At 51.3% G+C, this 8,579-nt stretch overlaps 1 non-coding gene across 1 annotated transcript; it reads right to left on the reverse strand.

Annotated features, from left to right (window-relative positions):
• Positions 1–4,411: 4,411 nt before the first annotated feature.
• TRNAE-UUC (transfer RNA glutamic acid (anticodon UUC)) lies at positions 4,412–4,484 on the reverse strand. Its single transcript has one exon. It is a non-coding gene; the product is annotated as a tRNA-Glu (tRNA).
• Positions 4,485–8,579: the final 4,095 nt, after the last annotated feature.

Genomic DNA, 8,579 nt, shown 5'->3' on the forward strand with positions numbered 1-8,579 from the left:
CTATTTTAACTTAGTTTTGACATTCTCCTGATGAAAATTCAAACTGTAGAAAAGGGTATAAACATAAAAATATACATTCTCCTATTGCTTCCCTCAGTTCAGCTCCCTGTAGCCTCTGCTCAGCTTATCTTACCAAAAACATTAATAGTCATTAAGTCGGAGTGGAGGACTACAGGGATATTTCCTTTTCTGTACTTTTCTGAAATTTCTAATTTTTCTCAATAAGCATATATATTACTATGGAAATAAGAAAAAAATACATACTTTTTAAAAGTGCTTGGAATTGAGAGAAGCCTTTCTTCCTCCCTTCCTTCCTTCCTTCCTTTCCTCCCGCAACTCTGAAGAAACAGGCTTGGTGCTCCTCCACCACCATTTCCACCTACACCATCCCCCCACCAACAACTTTTCTAAGTTCCAGGAAAGGCTTCCGGTTCCATGTTAAATAAAATCCTCCTTCCTCACCTTCTGCTCTGCCCTCATTGCCTCTACCCTCCCCTCCCTCCTTAAACCTCTGCCACCCAGACCTCCTTTCAGGTGCAGAGCAGCACCAGGGAGAGAAACCTGTTGATTTTCTCGAGGGACTGATCCCAAGAATTCTGTCTTGTTCTTCCTCAGAGACTCTGGAAATGGATCCAAAACACAGGAAGGGAGAAAGGGAAGCAGCCTGAAGAACACCTCTTTCATGGGATCTCCAGTTAAAAACAACAGGCCTTGTTAAAACCTCACCTTAATGAGGCTCCTTCCCGGCCTAACTGTCGCCATGGCAATGACCCCTAGCGGCCATCCTTAATTAACTCGGAGTCAGAGTCACCAAATGAACTCCTCCAGTAAATTGCCCACCAGCTCAGGCAGTCACGCGGCTCCTCCTCTGTCCTTTGGCCTCTGGCACAGGTGATGGGGCAGAAAATTCTCAGCCCCAGCCTTCCTTTCTATCTCCTGATTCTCCCTGGCAGGTCAGGGGAGGGGTTCAGACCATGATAATACTAATAATAATAGAAGTAATAATAGCTACTATGCGAAACGCTTTATTTGCCTTATCTCTTTTAATCTTCACAGTAATCCTATGAGGGTTGCACTACTGCTACCCACGTTTTTCAGATGAGGAAACCGAGGCACAGAGAGACTAAGCCAGTAAGTGGCAGAGCTGGTATTTAAACATAGGCTCCAGAGCCACCCTTGTAATCCCTCCACTGGAGGTGAAGTTCACAGGGTCACCTGCTTCTCTTGACCACAATAAATACCTGGAGTTTCCTGTCTACTACTTTCCAGCTGTGTGACCTTGGGCCACCTGGTTCACATCTCTGAGCCTGGTTCCTCATCTAGAGCAGGAAGGGTGATTAAAGTGGGTCAGGGGTTGGGGCCTGAACAGCCTCATCAGTTCTATTCAATAATGACTCCTGACTCCATCAGAACCTTCCTGTTGTCTTCACCCTGGTGTGGTTTCAGAAGCAAGACGGCATGAAGGTTAAGAGATAATAAATGTGATCATCCATGCAAAGCCCTGAGCACAGTGCCTGCCCATAGTAAGTGTTCAGTGAATATTAGCTGTTATTATTTTCACTAAGTGGATTAAATTGTCTCAGCTGTCCAAATGTGGAGATGGCCCTGAGAAAGACCTCCTCCAGAATGGGGCCAACAGTTGGGAACATGGGGAAAAGGAAGCAGTGGAGATGGCCCAGTTGCCACCAGTTTTAGGATAGGTGAGCAAAAGGCTCAGGCAGCTGTGGGAGAATACACTGGAAGAGCAGAGTATAGCTGTGGACCAAAGATGGTAGCCAACATCTCGCCCTGGCCTTGCCCATTGAACATGCTTCCATCAGCCTAACCAGATCAGATCAGGAGGTCCAGGCGACAGCCATCAAGGCACATTCCAGCCAGAAGGAATAGTCACTTTCCCTCCCACAAGGGACACTCCCTGGAAGGGGCACAAGATACTTCTGCTTACATCCAGTTGGCCAGAACTTAGTCACAGGTCCATACCTAACTCCAAGAGAGGCTGGAAATGCAGTCTTCCTTTTGGGCAAGCATGGGGAAAGGGAGACAATCCAGGCTTTGCCACAAACCTTCAAGTTCTTCTCCACACCACCCCTGAGTAATATTTCTAAACTGAAACTTCTGACCATGTCTAAATCCTTCAATGTCTCCCCACTGCCTTCAGCATGAGCTCCAAATGTACGAGCATGGATCATAAAGCCCTGAAGGATCTGTCCCCATTGCTTGCCGCTTACCCTTCATTCTAGCCACTCTGGGCCACTGGCCTTCTCTAAATCAGCCTTGCTTCCATGACTCTATGCCTTTGCCCATGCTTGGAATGCCATTTTTCTCTCTTCTCCATTTAGTTAGAATATTATCTCCTCCCTAGAGTCTTCCCAGGGTCAGAGAGAAAGAGGTGACCAGGACAGACTGGAAAGGGTATGCATTCAGACTTGGGCTGGGGAAGGAGGAGGCATTCTGCTGTCCAGGGCTAAAGAGAGGCCTGAGCTGGAGATGCAGCAGCCTTACATGTGTCAGCAGGAGGCAAGCTGGGGCTACCCTTGAGTCTTTGAGATGGGAAAAGATGATGGGTTCCAATTTGTTCCTCAACCCCCATTTGACAGATGAGAAAACTGAGACCTGGAGACAGGCAGTAACTTGCCCAAGGTCACACAGAGGCAGAGTAGGGACACTTGGTCCCCCATTGGTGCTCACACCACACTTGCATTACTAGGTTGAGCCTGTATATGGATATTTTATGGGACAAGGGGCAGTCCTGGAGGCATCATGCCAGGAGGTGTGGTTCATGAAGGGGCAGGATGGGCAGGGGGTACCCAGAGGACTAGTCTCTCAGCAGCAACCTTTGCAGCCCCAGGAAAACACACACACACCCGTGGGGCCTGGGAGCTGCACTTGGCCTGGCTCTGCAGTTCTCCCATGACTTCAGGAGGGGACGCAGAGCAGCTAAAGAGAGGTGACAGAGGTCGAGGAGCATCCAAGGGAACCCACTTGAATCCATCTGCTTCACTTCTGCAGCCGCGGCACCTGAGAGCACAAGGTTGGTCCTTGTCTCCACCCTTGGTAATTGAGACTGGGCGCTTCGTGCTCCCCCGCTAGACAGTGAACTCACAGCCATTGTTCCACAGGTGGGCACTGAGTGAGAGAGGCCACCTCTGCTTCTCAGGGCTGCTCATCAAGGCTGCTTGGGGATCACTGTGATCCTAAGGTCTGGGGACTCTCACTGAGCCCAGGGTCCCTGAGAGAAAAATCTGCTACCATCTGCCTAAATGACGGGCCAAGTAGAGTCAGACAATATTTGGGGGCATTGAATCTTTCCCAACTTGAAAAATAAGGCAAAAAGAGATATCTACTGCACTCCTGAAGGGAGGCTGAGCAAGGGAGGTAGCTCTGGAGAGCCTCAAGCCTGGGCATGGGGCCTGCCAAAGGGTATGTGGTCCAAGGCCACTCAGACCCAGATTCACTGGTTGGTGGGAAGCAAGAATGTGTCCTGATGCTCCAGTGCCCATCGCACTCTGGTCCCTATGAGGTTAAGGGGCTGCAAAGCTCTGATCTCACAAGGGTGAATGTCAAACCGTTTCATCAGCTGGGATCTTGAATTCAAATGAAAAAGAAGAGAAAATGAAAACTCTGCTAAACATGTGTGCCCTGAATGTCTTATTAAGGCTCAGATAGGTTCTGAGCTGATTTTAGAAGCATGTGGAAGGTTGAGGGCATGGTCTGCCAATGGGGCACTTACCTGGCTGAAAATGTTTAGCCCAGGGCTTTACCACCTCATGGGGTTCCTTCCCTTTGGCCTCCCTGCCAGCTCCCAGTCCATTTTCCTCTTTCTTAGCCTGCCTGGCTATGTCAATGCCAGCTACCATTTCCTCTTACTCTCTCCTGGTCTTCCCTCTAATCAACCCAACCCAGACTCCCATTTCTCAAAGAGGACCTCTTTGAGGATATATCCAAGGGTCAGTTCTCAGTCCTCATCTTACTTGGCCTGTCAGTATGTTGGACACTTTTGATCTCTCCTTCCTTCTTAAGACATTTTCCCCCTGCCCTCAAGGATACCACTTTCTTTGTTCTCCTCCTACTCTAAGACTCTCTCTCTCGGCCTCCTTTACTGATTCTCAGCTTCTTCCCCTCAAAATCAAAGTACCCCAGTGTTCAGCCCTTAGAACATTTTTTTTTCTTTCTACACTTACTCCCTAGTAATCTCACTTGCCTCATGGTTTTAAATAAGACCTATAATGTAACAACTCCCAGGTTTAAAACTCCAACCTGAACCTCTCCCCTGAATGCCAGGCCTATAAGTCCAGTTGCCTATGGGACCTCCCCCCCACCCAGCTTTCTGATAGGCCTCTCAAACTTAACATGTCCAGAGCCAAGCTATCCTTTTTTCTGACCGCGCCACTTGTGGGTTGTGGGATCTTAGTTCCCTGACCAGGGATTGAACCCAGGCCCTCGGCAGTGAAAGTGCAGAGTCCTAACCACTGGACCACCAGGGAATTCCCAAGCTGATATCCTCAATCCCAAAATTCTGCTCTTAGTTCTATCTTGTCAGTTCAGGAAATAGAAACTTCATCCTTCCAGAAGCTCAAATCAAACCCCTGTAATCATCCTTGATTCCACTATTTCTTTCACACCCTACCTCCAACCCCTCAGCAAATCATAGCAGTTTTGCCTTCAAAATATATGAGAAATAAGCCAGTTCTCACCCATCACTACTATCCTGATAGGTGTTTAAGGTGGGAGAAGTAGGCAGGGGCTAGACCATTGAAGGGTAGAGAGGGTGTCTTGGCTGTGGCGAGAACATTTAAGTTTTACCCTGAATTATATGGGAGACCACTGGAAAACTTTAAATATGATGAGATTTCTCTCTTGAAAAAACTACCCTGGGTGCTGAGCGGGGAATGAATTGAGGGGGCAAGGCTGGAAGTAGTGAGGCCTGTTAGGTAGCTATTGAGGTTTGGAGGCAGGATGATGATGATGTGCATTACTTCCCTTCCGTGAAGAAACTCCCACCTCAGTTCCTTCGGAGGAGCCCGTCTCAGAGGCTGGAAGGCGGGCCCGGGGTGTGGCTCAATCAGCTCGCTCCGTCAGTAACACCAGCAGAGGCGGTCCGCGTTTCAGCACCACTAGGTGGACAGCTCCCGCCCCTTTTCAGAACTGGGAGCCTCGGCGTTCAGCACGCGCCCAGCGCCCTCGCTGGAAGCCGGCGGCCAGGGGAAGCGGCCCTGCACTGGGTTTAGGCGAACACCCTTCCTTTGGAAACCTCCGTTTGCCACACTCTAAAATGGAGTTAATAACGCCGTTGCTCTGCCTCACAAGGCCGCTGCAAGCGCCAACGAGCCAGCTACCCAAGGGTTTTGGGAACACCAGTGGATGGGGCTGCCTGAGAGCAAGACCTTTTAAAAGCGTTTCCGGGACTTCCGGTCCAGTGGTTAAGACTCTGCGCTTCCAATGCAGGGAGCGCTGGTTCGATCCCTGGTCGGGGAACTAAGGTGCCATATGCCGCGGGGCGCGACCTGAAAAAAAAAAAAAAAAAAGAGTTTCCCTACAGACCCCGGAGTTCATTTCCCCGACTTTGGAGAATTTAAAATGAAGCCGAGTCTTCAGCGGATTGGGGGAAGGAGTTGTTCGAAACCTAATCTGGGGTGCCTCCCACACAGCCCTTGCCCCTGGTCTCCTGCACCACTGTGCGTGGAGTCGCTGTTGACAAAGCTCTGGAGAACTACGCTACTTCTCCGAGAGTTGGACAATCAGTCTGAACTGTTCCAGACAGCACAGATTTTCTCCCTCCACCAGCAGAGTTTCTCCGGGATGGAATGGCGAGAGCCAGGACTCCATTCCTGCCCTTACCGTCGCTGGGCCCTAACCAGATCTAGTTCCTCTTGATGTGTTTGAACTGGTTTGATTTTCTTGTTTGGAGATTAGCAGGATTCCTTTTCTTGGAGTTGGGGAGCACCACTTGGGAACAGCAGACTGAAGGGACTTTGCTGTGCCAACTCAGGCTTTCAAAGATGCAGTCTTGCTAGGTCAGGGAAGCCAGGAGGGGCCACGAGATTTCTCTCTCTGAAATGACTTCTGGGTTTTGGGTCCCCAAAGAGGAGCTTCCTCTCAGCTTCCCTGAGGGAAAGGGAGTGGAGAGTCAGACTCTGGCCTTAGGGATACTGGCAAACCACAGCGGGAGCCAACCTGGGCATCCGGAATGGCCCCACTGCTAAACCCTGCATCAGTCTGGCTCTCCGGCACTCTCTGCAACTGCCCAAGTCCACACAGTCATCCGGCCGGCCATTTGGCCCTCTCTCCTTCCCTTCGCTCCAGAGTGGAGGCCCAGGAGTCCTCTGGGAGCCTTCCCACACTGTGAGGGGGCTCGGTCTTTTATTTATTTATTTATTTATTTATTTATTTATTTATTTATTTAATTTATTTATTTTTGGCTGCATTGGGTCTTCCTTGCTGCGTGCGTGCTTTCTCTAGTTGCAGCAAGTGGGGGCTACTCTTCGTTGCGGTGTGTGGGCTTCTCATTGCATTGGCTTTTCTTGTTGCGGAGCATGGGCTCTAGGCACGCGGGCTTCCGTAGTTGTGGCTCACGGGCTCTAGAGCGCAGGCTCAGTAGTTGTGGCGCACGGGCTTTGTTGCTCCGCGGCATGTGGGAACTTCCCGGACCAGGGCTTGAACCCTTGTCTCCAGCATTGGCTGGCGGATTCTTAACCACTGTGCCACCAGGGAAGCCCGGGGCTTGGTCTTTAGGCCTGCCAGGCTCCAAAAGGACTAGGGCACAGGTGCCGCAACCTCAGAACCACCCTGCCCCCAAGAGATAATGAGGTGGATACAGAAGTGGGGAGGTGGCCGGAAGTAGGTTTCTTGGTGTGAAAGGGTGGCCAGACCCAGATCTCATTCAAACCCCAGCTCCTTCTCTTTTTCCTCACTCACTAGGTGACCTTGGGCAAGTCCCTTTTCATTTTACTGCTCTCAGCCTGTTTCTTCAACTGTGAAATGGGATGAACGTAGTTCCTCCCAGGGGGCTGCTATCAGGAGTCACTGAGATAAAAGTAAACCTCTTACTACAGCCCCAATGACTCATTAAAATGTGGGTGCCCTCCAGGAAGGGAAGTGCCCGAGGAGATTCTCAGAATTAAGGGAGACTTCCCCCACCCCAACTAGTTCATTTCCTGGTATCTCTCTAGACCTCTGTGACCTCCACTGAGGACTGGGCAGACACATGTTCACACTCATTGTACAGATGGGAAAAGTGAGGCCCTGGAGGTGACCTGCCCTGTCCAGGGTCCCACTTTGGTTCCTCTGACCAAGACTCCAGGTGAAGGCGACATCTACCCTCAGCCAGAGTTACCTTAAGTGTCTCTCCTCCCTCCCAGGGGCTTCAGCACCCCATTTCAGGAACTTCTAAAGGGGCCTTGGGAAAAATGGCTGCTCCTTCATCTTTAAATGAGGAGAATAAGACTCCTCAGATGAGCATGAGGATGAAATAAGATAAAAAGTCAGCAATGTATCCAGCACTCAGTCCTGAGTGGGGGATTTACAGTCTCCCCAAAGGAGCCCACATCCCCCTAAGGGGCTAGTAGTTTGGCTCCAGATGGTTCATAGGGGTTAACTGAGCCGACCAGGGTCACACAAATGGAAACGTGTAGCTCCACGACTCCAACCCAAGTTCTCTCGGAGCGCCTGAGAGAGCAGGAGCCAGGCTCCAGGCAAGTCTGCTGGGGCAAAAGGCGTGGGCGAGGCACTGGCAGGGCCAACAAGGCTGCCCGCAGCTGCGCTAGAGTCGCTGGCTCCGACCGGTTCTTTGGGCCCCTCGGGCGGGCAAGGAGCTGAGCAGACTCATCCCACGCGGGTCCCCTCACTCCCCCACCACTCTCCAGATCCCACCGCCAGACCTCATCCTCACCCTCGGGGCGGGGGGTGCTGGAGGTGAGGAACCCTCCTGCGGTGGGGCGAGGAGAAAAGCATCTTAGGTCATTTCGTTTCTCAATGTCTTTCTGATGCCTGCATTTTCAAGCCGACACTCAAACTGGTTTTTAATTAGCCACGATGATGGATTGTCGGCAGCTCTGATATTTTAAAATATCTGTGAACAGCTATTACGTACATACATATACATATATACATACCAGGACTCCCAAATTAGCTCTTCTCTCAGCTCCGGACCCGCCACCGCAGGGTAGTGGCGGAGAAAACAGCGTGGCAGGAAGTGGAATCAAGAACATCACGGTCAAGGCCAGATCCCACGTGGCACCCCCACCTTGTGCCAAAGGGGCTCAGGTTTTACCTCTTCCCGGCTCTCCGCAGGGGTGGCGTGAAGGGCTGGGGGAAGGATACGGTTTTCACTTCCAAACTGCCGTGAAGGAGGCTCTTGCGCCTACACCTCCAGGCCACAAAGTCTCCCAGCGACTCTAAGCGAGAAGTACTGGGTGCCTACTCCGAGCTGGGTGCTGAGGGCGCAGCGGAGAAGCAGAGCGCACCGCGGCCCTCCACCAGCGCAGGTCACCACCAACTGGGCTTCCCTAGCCCAGGCCTGTGCAGGACCCAAACCCGGGCCCCTCGCGCTCAAGAAGTCGGTCTCCACGACAGCGTTCGTT

The sequence above is a fragment of the Balaenoptera ricei genome, chromosome 2, assembly GCF_028023285.1.
Source record: "Balaenoptera ricei isolate mBalRic1 chromosome 2, mBalRic1.hap2, whole genome shotgun sequence".
Taxonomy (NCBI): Eukaryota; Metazoa; Chordata; class Mammalia; order Artiodactyla; family Balaenopteridae; genus Balaenoptera; species Balaenoptera ricei.